This window comes from Balaenoptera borealis (genome assembly GCF_965194805.1).
Source record: "Balaenoptera borealis genome assembly, chromosome: 1".
NCBI classification, from domain to species: domain Eukaryota; kingdom Metazoa; phylum Chordata; class Mammalia; order Artiodactyla; family Balaenopteridae; genus Balaenoptera; species Balaenoptera borealis.
In genome coordinates, this window is record NC_138860.1 from 55,730,747 (window position 1) to 55,743,568 (window position 12,822).

The 12,822-nt window shown below is 47.0% G+C and overlaps 1 protein-coding gene and 1 long non-coding RNA gene across 7 annotated transcripts in view; one reads left to right on the forward strand and one right to left on the reverse strand.

The window, feature by feature from the left end:
- Positions 1–12,822, reverse strand: part of LOC309604675 — a 426,266-nt gene that overhangs the window by 377,339 nt on the left and 36,105 nt on the right. The window lies entirely within an intron of this gene.
- The window catches only part of KIAA0040, a 34,825-nt gene continuing 29,252 nt past the window's right edge, over positions 7,250–12,822 (forward strand). For all 4 annotated transcript variants that reach the window (XM_082405024.1, XM_082405027.1, XM_082405026.1 and 1 more), the window contains exon 1: positions 7,250–7,337. The gene's annotated coding sequence lies outside the window, so the exon portion shown is untranslated. The remainder of the gene's footprint in view (positions 7,338–12,822) is intronic.

The window sequence follows — 12,822 nt, forward strand, 5'->3', positions numbered from 1 at the left end:
CAGAGGACTGGCTTCTACCGCAGTCCTGGAGAGTCAAGATCTTTTCCAAGAAGATGGTGGCGAGCTGGCACCCAGGCAGGTAGAGATTGGGTAGGGGCAAGAGTTTCTCCTCAAACACTCCCTATGAAAGGGTAGTTCTCAAATAATAACATGGTAAGAGGACATAGCAGGGCTAAAATATACGAGAACTTAACCCCAGCACCGCAAAAATAGTCCCTCCCAATAACATTTATCATTTTACCCCATAACACTACTAAGCAAACCAATTGCTGTCAAATTACAAGAAAAAAGACAGTATCATAATCTATTTGACTGTGAATTTTGACAGCTAACAATGTAAGCCCTGGAACCTTGAGGTTGGAAGGGATCATATGGGCTACTGAATCCTCTCACCACATATAAAAATCCCTTCTACAGTATCCCTGCCAGATGGTCACCCAGGCTCTGCTCAAATTGCTCCAGTAATGGAGAGCTCTCCACGGATCAAGGCAACTAGTTATTAATAGTTAGTTTTAAAAGCAGGAGCTGGAGTGTGTAGTGGCCTCCTACCCAGCTGAAGTTCAGTCTCCCAGCCTTTCCACACTCCAATAAATCCTACAAAAGGCCACCAGATTAACTCTGAAAGTGGTCAGTCCATTGTTCAAAATCTGCAGTGACTCCAACTACTGACATACAAATTCTAACCTCCTTTTAAAAGACTAGAAGAGCCCATATCAAAACATAACATTGGTTATATTTGGTCATGAGGTTTATGGATGATATTTTGTTTTTCTCCTTCATACTTTTGAGTTTTTCCCTAGTTTTCTGTGAGACAGAGAGAGAGAGATTAAGAAAGGTAATAAAATAATTAATGTTATTTACGAAAAAGTCCTACCGTGTTTATTCGTTCATGTTGTACCCAATTTAGAAATCTTTCACTCTCTTTCCCAGTCTTTAAATTCTTCTGCACCTCCTAGATTCTGGCCAACCCACCTCTATGTTTCCTTGAGTGCTCCAGCCCTTACTGCCCTTAAATCCAAAGTATAAAATTGAGCACTTTATTATAAGCAGTTTTCTACTATCTGTTAATCATCTCATGAGATGTGGTTAGTTCCACATCAGACTGTAAATTCCTTAAGGACCATATCATAGTGCCTACCTAGCACAAGGCAGAGGCTATTGTAGATTCTCCATGAATATTTGCTAGTGGATAGATGGATGGATGAAATTCCATTGGGTGTATTTATTAGCTCAGTTGGTTAGAGCACAGTTCAAATGGTCAGAGCACAGCTCTAGTAAGTTTTGTATGTCATCTGATCCTATGCTTCTCAAACTAGGGTGCCCACAACCCTGGAGGAATATGGAAAAGTAAGTCAAGTGTATATGAAGCCACAAGATATTAAATAATGTCTTCCTAAAGCAAAAATGTCCTCCTTTGGGGGAATATTCTGGCGGAAAAGTATGAGAAGCACTTTTGCAGCCCATCCCTTTCCAAGTGCAGAAATTCCATCCAAGGCTGACATCCAGATACTGCTTGAGTTCATCCGTTTAGGCTTTGCTTCTAGATACTTTCAGATGCCAATAGGTCTACAACAATGTAGAGATCACTGGTCTAGGAGCCAGAACACCTTGGGTCCAGCCCAGTTATGCAACTACTGTGGGCTACCAGCCTCTTCAAGCCCCCAGTCTCTCATCTACTCTGCCCTCCCAACAAACGTTGGGTTAAATTAAATAATACATTTGAAATGTCTTTGTAAACTGAAATTTATGTGCAAGCTTCAGGTATTATTATTGCTGTCTTTATCATCCCAGAATCAGTGAACTTGATTGTGTCCCATGGGCACAGAGGCTACTTCCCAAACCTGTCCTGTTGACTAAGGTGGGCAGCAGTGGAGCTCTGAATTCAGAAAGTTGTAGGTGGAAACCTGACTCTAGTGTAAGCTCCACCAGACTAGAGTCACATTCATTTTTATATATCTCATGTTTTGCATAATATTTAGAATATATATATAATATATATATATATGCTGAATGAATGTGTTTCTGTTTATTGGGATTTCTGCCTTCCATCATGTACCTGATCTTTGGCAAAATCAAAAATTTTCCAAATCCCAGTCTCCTTATCTATTAGAGAAGTATAATAGTATCTCATAGTGTTAAAAATGCATAAGCTGCCTGGCACATAGGAAGCAATAAGTCAACGGCAGTTAAAACAAAGGGAGAGGGTGACTGTATTTCTGCAACTTGGTAAATGAAGGCTAAACTATTATTTTATGGTTTTGTCAGCCCTTCCTTTTACCTGTTATGAAAGAGCCAGCCTAGGGAAAGGAAGGTTGTTTGCAGCAAGGTTGATGTTCTGAGTCACTGAACTAGTTAAGGAAGCAAATTTCAAAGGCACAGTTACTTTGTGGGCCCTCAGGGCAAAAGGAATAAACAATTCCAGTCTTCACAAAAACTTCTTCCAGAATGAATACGCTTGGGCAGGGCAAGCTGGGGTTTTCCAGAGGTCTCTCTGACAAAGTGACAAGAAGTGTTTTACCTAGGCCATGGAAATGCTATATGAAACCCACACAATGGGCTCACTCAATAAACTGATCAGTAAACCGAGAGCAGGAGACAAGGGGAGCCAAAAAGAGAGGCGAAATGAGAGTTCTGTGAGCCCTCCTCCCACCCTGAGACCCCTGCCAGAAAAATGGAATCCTGAGGCCCTTTGTTTACATGTGCACTAAGCCAGTGATGAATCCCAACAAAGAGCGCTGTGTGCAGTGCCGCCAGTTCCAGAGACGGTGCTGGAAAAACAGCTTTCGAGACACAGCCCCAGGAGGCTGGGAGGCAGAAAGAGAAAATGAAGACTGAGCCCCTTCGTGCCCCAGAGGTAGAAGCAAAGGGCCTTCCGAGCTATCACCACCCTCACCGGCCCCACTGCTGGAAGGGGTGCTCCATCTCTAGAACTTACAGGAGCGCTCAAGAAAGCATAAAGCACGTGGAGCAGAGGGGCACAGGTGTGTGGGGAGACATGGTGATTATCAGAGGAGACATTTAAAAGTTTCCTGAACTTCCCCCAGTGTCAAGATTTGGAGCTACAGTTATGAAAGTAATATTTTCCCTGGCATCTTGGATGCAGCATTGAAGACATTTTGGATGCTGCATGGAAAAGAGCTCCCAAGAAATGTATATTGTCACTGCTCTTTTTAGAGGAGCTTTCATAATTAGAGTAATTTATGTCAGAATTAGACAGTTTAGGGAACAGAGATCTAATTGCAAGAGATAAATATAATAACTGGTATGAAAACAGCCTCTCAAAATCTGTTTAGAAATCCAAAGCCAAAATGAAAAAGCAATGCATTTTAAAAGGGCTGTAAGGGGTGGGCAGGAGTGAGGGGTGGGCGGAGGTGGGGAGAGGAAATGCTTTCTCAGAATAGTTATAATTTAGCTGGAAAACTCACTGTTTTTTGGATAACCTGCTAAAACTGAACACGAATGAGACTAAAAATAAAAGATAGCATCTGCAGAAAATACTTGGCTAAGGTAAAAAGAACAAGGTTTTGCTACCTTCATGAGGCAAAGGCCATGGAGACTGTAGAATTAGGGATGCCCATTGGCTCAAAACCAGGCCAGGACTCTTGTCCACAAAGACCCCATGTACACGTGGTGAAAGGGCCCGTCGGGCCACCCTGACTCCCGATCACGTGGAGTCCATCTCAGCTTCCTGCAGCACTCCTTTACAGCTCTGCCATTCACCTGTCTGTCCAAACCCCTCTGGAATCCATTTATGTTGCCAGCTTGTGCCACCTCTGGGAGATAAGCCATCCCATAAATTCACTACCTGCAGCGCAGTGTAGTATTTCCACTGACTTCTCCTGCACTTGCCTCCCTCGTGGTTCCGCGGCGCTGCTACGTTTCAGGATCTGGTGAACAAGTCTGTGCTCATCTCATCCACACCATTTATAGGCTGACCGTTTCCTCCTAACAGCCTGCCTCTTGTCAACAGCCCTTCTGACGTCCAGTGGGTGCCTTAAGGATCCAGGCTGCTGTTCAGGTACTTCCTGAAGTACCCGTGTACACTTTTAGACCCTCGCCCAAGTGTCGCAGGCAAGAATATACCACCGGTTAAGGTGAGAGTAAGACAATGTTCTCAATTTAATATTTTCCCTCCCTGAAGAACAGGCCCATTTGGGCGCAGCACTGTCCTGGTGCACACACGTTATATTCGACATGGCTTCTGGACTCAGAGGGTTTGCAAACTGATGGGACAGTGTCTTCAGGCAGCACAAGGCCAACAGTGAAAGTCAACCTGTCTGATATGGGGCATTTTCAAGAAAGAAAAGCTAGTGTGGCAGTCCTGACCTTCATAGCAGGCTAAGGTTCTATGCTAAATACCCCCTTGATTTTCACAACCCTCTCAGAGGCAAGCAACACCTTTTGTCCCCAATATATGGATGTGAAACCAGAGCTTAGCAGGTGCTAGAGTTAGTAGGGGGAAGTCACTCAAATCTCCAGTCTCAGTTCACAGATCTGCTTATTTTGGCTTCTTTTTTTTTCTTAATTAGATGTTAATGTTCTGTTTCACTCCATTTAGAGCCCACTAACCTCTTGACCACTCTCAAATATCTTTACTAAAAATATGAAAAATAATGAGGATTAAGCAAAATGTAACAGCACCATGGTGGCCTGGGGCCATCCATGAGGTCATCAGACTTGGGATTTCACTGCCAAGAGAATAAAATAGTAGGTGGGTGCCCTAACATGCTTTTTTGTAAGGGATGCGTCATCCGCCCAGAGTGAGAACATCGTGGCCAGTCGCCCACTCCTTTACTTCTACCATAATTGCATCTTCCTGGTAATGCCAGTCCCTCAACAGACTTGACAGCCTTGGCAAACCAATGTGAGCGGATCCGCCATCTTGCCCACTGCTCTCTCTGCCACAGAAGCTGTTGGCCTTCCTCACTGAGACATCACAGAGATACCACCTTATGGATAGGCTCGAGATTTTCTTTCCACCATTGACAGGCATGTCCATCAAGCCCTAAGCTCAAATCAATTGCCTCAGTTTCTCTTGTTTAATTTCTTCCCGTTCTCTCTTAAAAGCAACCCTAAGAATCGTCATGTAGGCCAGAGCCAATCTGTAATGTTGCTCTAGATTTCCAGGAAAGCATCTTCTGTAACCCTTCCTCAATAGGCCTCATTTCAGGCCTGAACATGACCCTTGCTCACATGTGGAATTCCTTAACAGAAGGTGACTTCCTCCTCTACTTGATGATATAGTAGTAAAAGGATGGATTGAGGGGTTGGAAACACTCAGACTCCAATCTTGGTTCCCCCATTTATGAGTTATGTGACTGGGAGGAAGTTACTTAGCTACTCTGAACCTCAGTTTCCTCATCTGTAAAACGAGGATGATACTACGTCTCATAACTGTGTTGTGAAAGGCTGAATGATACGTTATGGGCAAAGCTCCTGGCACAGTGCCAAGTGTCCTTAGCATGAAAGGAAATCTCCATTCCCAAATCCTCAGGTCAGCATTCAAGGCCTCACTTTGCCCCCTGCCCCTACCCCATCCCTTGCTCAGGGCTCTGTTAGACTCTGGCTTTAAACTCCGAGAGTGTCAGAGGAACCAACTCTATGTAGGTAGACAGTTGTAAGCTCAAAATGTGGTTCATAAGCGTCTCCCATCTTGGTTAGCACATCTACTAAGGGAAGCCCCTCATCTGGACACTTCTAAGCAATCTCCTCAGCCCATCTTCCAATCTCTGCTGCCCCTACCTGACCACCTGTTAGCCCACCTGCTTCTGGGACCCACCTTCCCCCTCTTGTTCAAATCCAGACTAAGTTTTCTCCACCTGGGTTTCTGGGAAGAAGGTCTCATCTAATTTCCTTCCATTGGAGGAAAACTTTCTTTTCTCTCTTTCCTTAATCATCTTTGGCATTTCTGACTGGAGGGCTGGGTTTTCTCTTTGGTCTTTCAACTCAGAGCCATTTGGTTTCTCCATCGCTAACAGAAACAGATCTCTTATTCCTCAGTCGAAACAGCTGGCTGCACTAGTCATTTTAACACCCACACGCAGAGGCCAAAGGACACCAGCACTCAAGCACAGGAGCTGGTGGGCAAGACACGGCTCAGCACCTGGCACCTGGGCACCTGGCGAAAATAGTCAAGAGGGCAGCATCTCAGGTCCACGTCATGGAAGGACCTCTGAGGAGGCCCCTAGACACTCCAGGGCCAGGTTCTGTCATCAACCCCCCCTCCCCCCACACACACAGTACCTGGGAGACACTGAGCTCCCTGCCATGGGTAATCAGAAGCTTTGTGTCTGGAGTCCTCCATCCCACGCTGGTGCAGCTCTTTCATTTCCTAGCTTTCCAGGTGCTGGACTCCAGACCCACCAGCTCTGAATAAAAAGTGGATAGAGGGCAACTGAGGATGAGAGGGGAAGCACCTTTGAGAACTTAGTGAAGGCAGTTTTCCCCTCCATCTCTGCTTCTGACAGCTCCTGCTGGACCACACTGTTTCTTACTGCCTTTGGTGAGCAGTGCAGAGACTTTTCCAAGGTGCTGCGTGCACCCCACCAAACACACCGTGCTGACCAGGGGAGCCCACCACGTCCTTTGTCCAGATAAGGCACTGGAGCCTTCACCCAATCTGCCCCACGGCCTCCCTCTCCAACACCTCCCACCCCCTTTCCAAGAAGCCTGCTCCATTAGGAAGGGCTGAGCGATTTTCACTTAAGCCCACTTCTTCCCGAATTAGGTCTCAGATCCCTGGGAACTTTGGTGCCTCCGTGAAAGCGACTGGGACTGGTTCCGCAGGCTCCTGAGCGGCTGTGTCCTGCAGGAGGCGTGTTCCGGGACCGACAGGGCACCGACACTTAAGGGCGGGGCAGGGAGGGGGTAACTGGCGGGAAGTCGGGGTGGGAGGGAGGGCGAGTCTGGGCCGTGTGCGCCCAAGTCCAAGGGCACCCGTCCGCCGCGGGCCCCAGGGTGGCGAGTTTGGGCCGAGCCCAGGGAGTGGGAGAAGGAGCGAGTCTGATTCAGGAAGTCGAGCCTCTGACATCAGGGGCAGGACGGAGTTGGAGTGAAACCTCAAAAATGGGAGGCGCCGGCCAGCGGGAGGGCAGGGAACATAGAGGGCGCCTTTCTCGCAGCCGGAGGCAGGTACGCACAGCGCGGGGCGGCCCCCGCTGACCCTCCACCTGGGCCTGGCCCGCGCGGGACCCACAGCGGCTTCCAAGGAGACACCAGGACCTCGCCCCTGCGCCCGATCCCTGGTGCACCCCTGCGCCCGATCCCTGGTGCACTGGCAGCACCCGGCGGACCCCCGAGCGACCACGCCTGCAGGAAGCCCTCCAGTGGACTCAAGGGTGAGTCTCAAGATTTTTTGTGGTGGTTGTGTGTGTGTGTTTTAAAACACTTTTTGAGCTGCCCTCCGTTTGCAAGGGGGCTTCCCACTCCCTCCTTTCTTTAGAAGATTGAGACTACCCCCTAGATAAGTGAAATTTAAGGATTGTTTCCAAACAGCCTCTTGCCCCTTCGCAACTTCACTTCCAGTGTTCCCCCGCTTTGCGAGGGTTCTTGGCAGCCTTACTTCTGCTTCTGGGCTCAGTCCACATGGGTTCCTAGTGGGGTTTGGGGTGGAGTTCTCCGACTCCCGTTGACAACAGCTGCCGGCAGGAGCGGCTTGAAAGGGACAGAGGGACATTCAGTTTGCTAACAAAAAACTCAAGACCTGAGACCCTCCAAAAATCACCCGAGGCTCAGAGGTTTCTAAATTATTCTAGGTGAAGCCAAATTTTCAAGGGGTCTAAGAAACTGGCCACGGCGAAAATCTGGCCTGGAGCCAGGGCTGGAATGGGAACCTGTCTGCTCTTCCCCGAGCCTCTGGGGGGATCTGCCTTGACACAGACTGCTTCCTAACTTCTTTACCTCTCTCAACAGACCCACTCCCAGTCCCTCACCCCACCCATGAAGGTAAAATGGAGGACACAATGAGACCTGTTTCCCTAGTATTTTGAAGAGTTTCACAGGAATACATTAGAGTTAAACTATGGTCATAAGCTAGTGGGAACACCAGTCCTGCCTAACCGAAAGGGAAACTGAAGCAGACAGGCACTGCCCTAATTTCTTAGAGAACACTGGCAGCCCACATGCTAGCTGCCTTGCAGGACTGCTCCGCAGATTCTGTTGAATGAGGAAGGGTGGTACACTTGAGCATCTGAGAAGCACTTTCCTTCCAAAGCTGTTGCATTTCATTCACTCAGCTGAAGTTCATAAGAACCTGCAGCTAATCTGAAGGGACCCTCATTCTGAAGTCCTGTTGGATAAGGGGAGAGCCTTGAGTTATATGGAACAGGACTGGAAGACAGCATTGACGCTAGGTTGTTCCTAACCTCTGTACAAATGGTTTGCAAGTTCCGCCTAGAGAATTCAGCAAGGATGTCACCATCAACCTCCTGGTCTGATGTGTCTACCTTCCTTCCGCCTGTGCTGGGCTGGGGAGGCAGCTGTATTAAAAAATCTGATCAAGTCCTTCATTTCGTCTGAAATTCTGGCTCCCCATCCCCACCCCAGATACAATTTTAGGAAAGAAATGTATTGCAAAACAAATGTTTCTCCAGCCTTCAAACTTTGTTAATATTTAGCCTGTGGAGTAAAGAAAGGATCTTTTCTGTCCTCTTCCCTGAAGACTAACCCCAAGAGAGTAATGAACACTCAACAAGCGGAGTCACTGATTTCATCAAACAGGGATGTACCTCCATCCCATCCATTCATTCAACAGTTACTGGACCCACTGTGTGCCAGGCAGTATGCCGGGGCCTTGGAGTCCAATTATCATGATACAGTTTCTGCATTTGAGGACATGAAATCCGGTAAATGAGACAGAGAAACAAACTACAGTTCAGAATAATACACATCATCACAGCAATAGCTACGGGACACTAAAACAATCCAAAGGAAGGAGTGAATAAATCCCCCAGGAATTATCTGCAGAAATGATGTTTGAGCAGGTTTTGAAAATGATTAGGCATTCCCAGGAAAAGGGTATTCCAGACAGAGGAAAGAGTATCTGCAAAATCAATGGCAGGTTGGGGGAATTGCAAGTAATGGGGATTACACTGCTGTACAAAGAATGGTGAGCTCTTTCCTGTAGCAGTGGGAAGTCATTTTTTAAACAGGGAAACAGTATGGTCAGATTTGTGTTTGGAGAGAGAACTGATGGCCAGATGGAGGCTGACTTGGAGAGATGAGGAACAGAGATAAGGAAGACCTCAACTAAGATAATGGCAGAGGGAACTGAGAAAAGGGCATGGACTTTGGTGGTGTTTAGGAAGTAGAGTCAAAGGTACCTGGTGACCAAGTGAATGTGGCAAAGGAGGAATGAGCGGGACAGAGGATTATAAGGTGTTGAGCTGGGGATGGGGAGATGCACCGTGACGCTTGCAATGGAAACCACATGAACGAGGGGAGGAGTGGGCTTGGGAAGCAGATTTCGGAAGAAAACGATGAACACTTTAGACACATTTAAGTTGGATGTACTCAGGGGATGTCCAGGTGAAGACATATGGGAGGCAGTGGGCACACAGGTCTGGAGCCCAAGGAGAGGCGGAGGCTGCTCCAACGTAACTCTCCCAGATGCTGTACAGAAAAGCAGTGTCGAAGGAAGCTAAAGAGGCCTGATCACACTGTCAATGAGACCACTTGACCCTGAAGAGTCTTGGATTTGTCAGTAATGGCCTACAGGTATTATTTTCATACCACACAGTGACTTCCAGATGACTCTCTCTAGACTCCCAAGGTTTTCCCCAGATGCCTTGCACGGTGATACCTAAAATGTTGGCGAGAACCCTAAAATGGCACACAGGTGGTACAGATGCATTTAACCAAACAAGTAAATCCCCAGAACTCATACCCCAAGTCTAGTCATGGCACCTGTGTGGGAGAGTCCTACCTTCATTAAAACAAGAAGGACAACTTTCTCAGACTAATTCTAAACCTCTATAGAGTGGTCCTTTAGGTCTGGCTGCCAATGCCCAAATCAGGATCTTATGTGTCCTGGTGTGGAAGAAAAAAACCTTGAACTTGGAACTAGACAGACATGGGTTTAATTCTTGCCTTGAACACTTACTAGCTGCCCTTGAACAAGTCTTTGAATCTCTCAGGTTCATTTCCCTTATATTTAAAATGGAGATAATTATATCTCACCAGGGCAATAGTCAGAATCAGAATCAAATTGAAAAAGAAAGTACATTTAATGTGCTACATAAATTGTAAGGTTCTATAAAAATGTAAGCGGTTTTTATTAGTAGTACTAGTCTTTCCTCTTGAAGCTACCAAATCAGATGGACTGTGTAGGTGCAGGATCTGGGCAGCGTCTTAGGCCCAGACTTGCAGCTTTTTAACTGCATGAAATATTTTAAGGCAGTAATTATAAAAGTCTCCTTCCATCAGAGCAATGACATGCATCTATTCTGGCCACTTCTCTTTTCACTCCTTACCTAATGTGGTCAGAGACCAAAGAAGTAAATGCTCTCCTAAAGCGTATGCAGGTTGCGCGGTGCACAAGGGCTCCTGGGAGCTCATGGGGCTGAAAGCAGTCAGGATTCCACTTGCTAAGCCACAGACCCACCCCCTTTGCAGCCAAGCCCACCCAGAGGGGACACTTTTTTCCTAATCGTCACCAACGTGCTAGTTGAACCAGTAGTGGCCCTGAATCTGAGCATCTTTTGATGGCTTAGATGTCTCTGTGTCTTCTCCCAGCCAGAGAAGCCTGACATATTCCAACCCAGTGAAGCTCAAGTTTTATGCCAACATCCAAACTTTCAAGTAAACAGACTTCCTATAGGGGCTGGTTGTTGAATGAAGAAAAGGAAATAACCACAGACTCAGAGACTTCAAATGGAAAAACACTTTAGAGATGAGCCAGCCCCTCCCCCTCACTTCACAGATGAGCAAACCAAGGTTCAGGGAGGGAAGTGTGTGCCCGGGTCAACAGCTGGTTAATGGAGGGACCAGAATCCAAGTTCAGGAATAGCGAACACTCTCTGGGCTTTCTATCACCTGGACCTTCTGTGCCTCACACACAGGGACACACACAGGCACTCAAGTGCTGGCAGAGAGGAAAAGCGAGAAGATTCTACTTGAAGGCTGAATCTTCCCCGAGTGGTCTCTGGGGATAACCAGGAGCAGATCTTCAGGAGATGTGGGCAGATCTCCTCCTTTAAAACAATCTCCATACCACACCCATCCCTTCTGTTTCCTCGATGTCAATCCTTAAACTGTTCTCAAGAATTCCCAGAGATCCCTCAAGAAGGAAAATGGCATTGGGTGCCTTAATGAACTAAAGCCTGTTTAGTGTTTCATGAAACTTATCCTGAAGACTGTTTCCAGACCAGTGGGTGGGTCAGCATTACACATCAAATATGATATTCAACTGACCATTCGATGAGAAAGGCTCTAAGCGAATCACAGGAGCTAGTGAGACTCATCACAGGCACAGTAAGAGATAAAACCATCACAGACAGACTTTCCCTCTCCAAGCAGCAAAAGGAAAATCTACAGCAAATTTTTGGATGGGCAATCCCCAGGGCCACCGACCAGCTCAGGTTTCTGACATTTCTCCCACATCAGCCCGAGCCATCTGAACAGAGCACCACCTGGGGACATCAGTGGCCCCTTAGTGGAGACAGGGCAAGGGTAGCTGAGTTCCAAAACGAACTTCACACAAACACAAGATTCCTTTCTTAGGGCAGCTCCCAAGGGGCTATGGCAGTGTCCGAACCAAATCCTGGCCCTGGGAAGAGACTTCCTCCCACATCTGTAAGCAAACTGCTCCATGGAATTTGTTGCTAAGAAATGAAGGAAAACCAAATCATAGCCGTGCTTCTTAGTCAAAATTGAAGATTGTGTTTGTAAGTCATTGCAGACTTGCCCTTGCTCTTAACTGTCTATAACTCCTTCCTGTGAGGATGTTTTTCAGTAGACTTTTATTCTCTCTCCTTAGATACAATCCTAATTTCAAGCCAGACAGGCTTAAGTAAAGCCCATCAGCAATTTCTTTTCATTTTCCAGGCAAGTCATAAGAGAAAACTGGCAGAAGAGAAGGGGGAAAAGGTGTAATAGCAATAAGGATAGTTGTATGTTATAGTTCTTTTAGTCTTCAAATTGTCCTGAGAAGGAAAAGCTGGGGGTACACAGGTTTAGAGATGTGTATGGAGGCTGGGGGCTGGGGACGGAGAAAGAGGCGGGAGAAACTGGGACGTTCAATTAGCTTTACTGTTAATGGGAACAGAATGGCACACGGTGCACATGCTGGGTCTTAACCTAAATGAGGTGTGACCGCGGCCACCTTAAATAAGAGAAGAGAAAAGCTGCATGCGAGTCCGGAGTCTGCTTTTCCCACCCCAACCCAAGGAAGATCCTGAGGCTGGGTCCTTGCTAGGTTTCTAATCTTAGGTTCCTATGCAGCTCCACCAATGGGACAAGGTGCCGGCTTTCAAAAGCCCTTCTGCTGTAAAAGTCCCACCATAGCCTGACGTTCCAGAGAGCCACTCAGGCACATGGGCCCGAAATCACCCAGGAACTAATGCTGGGGTCAAAGTGACCTTCCCAGTGATCAGGGACCGGGAGCAAACAAATGTCCATCCAACTTTTCTTGCTCCCGTGAATCTGTAGTGTGCACACTAGGCTCTCCAGAGCTATTTGCTGAATAGTGGTGCTAAGAATTTGAGGCACACAAAAATGACAGCCACTGCTGCCTCCCAGCAACCCACCAGGTTGCTTTACGAGCACATCACGGTGGTTTACTCAACATCATGCTGGGGAGAAGTGGCAAGGCTGGAAGACAACACA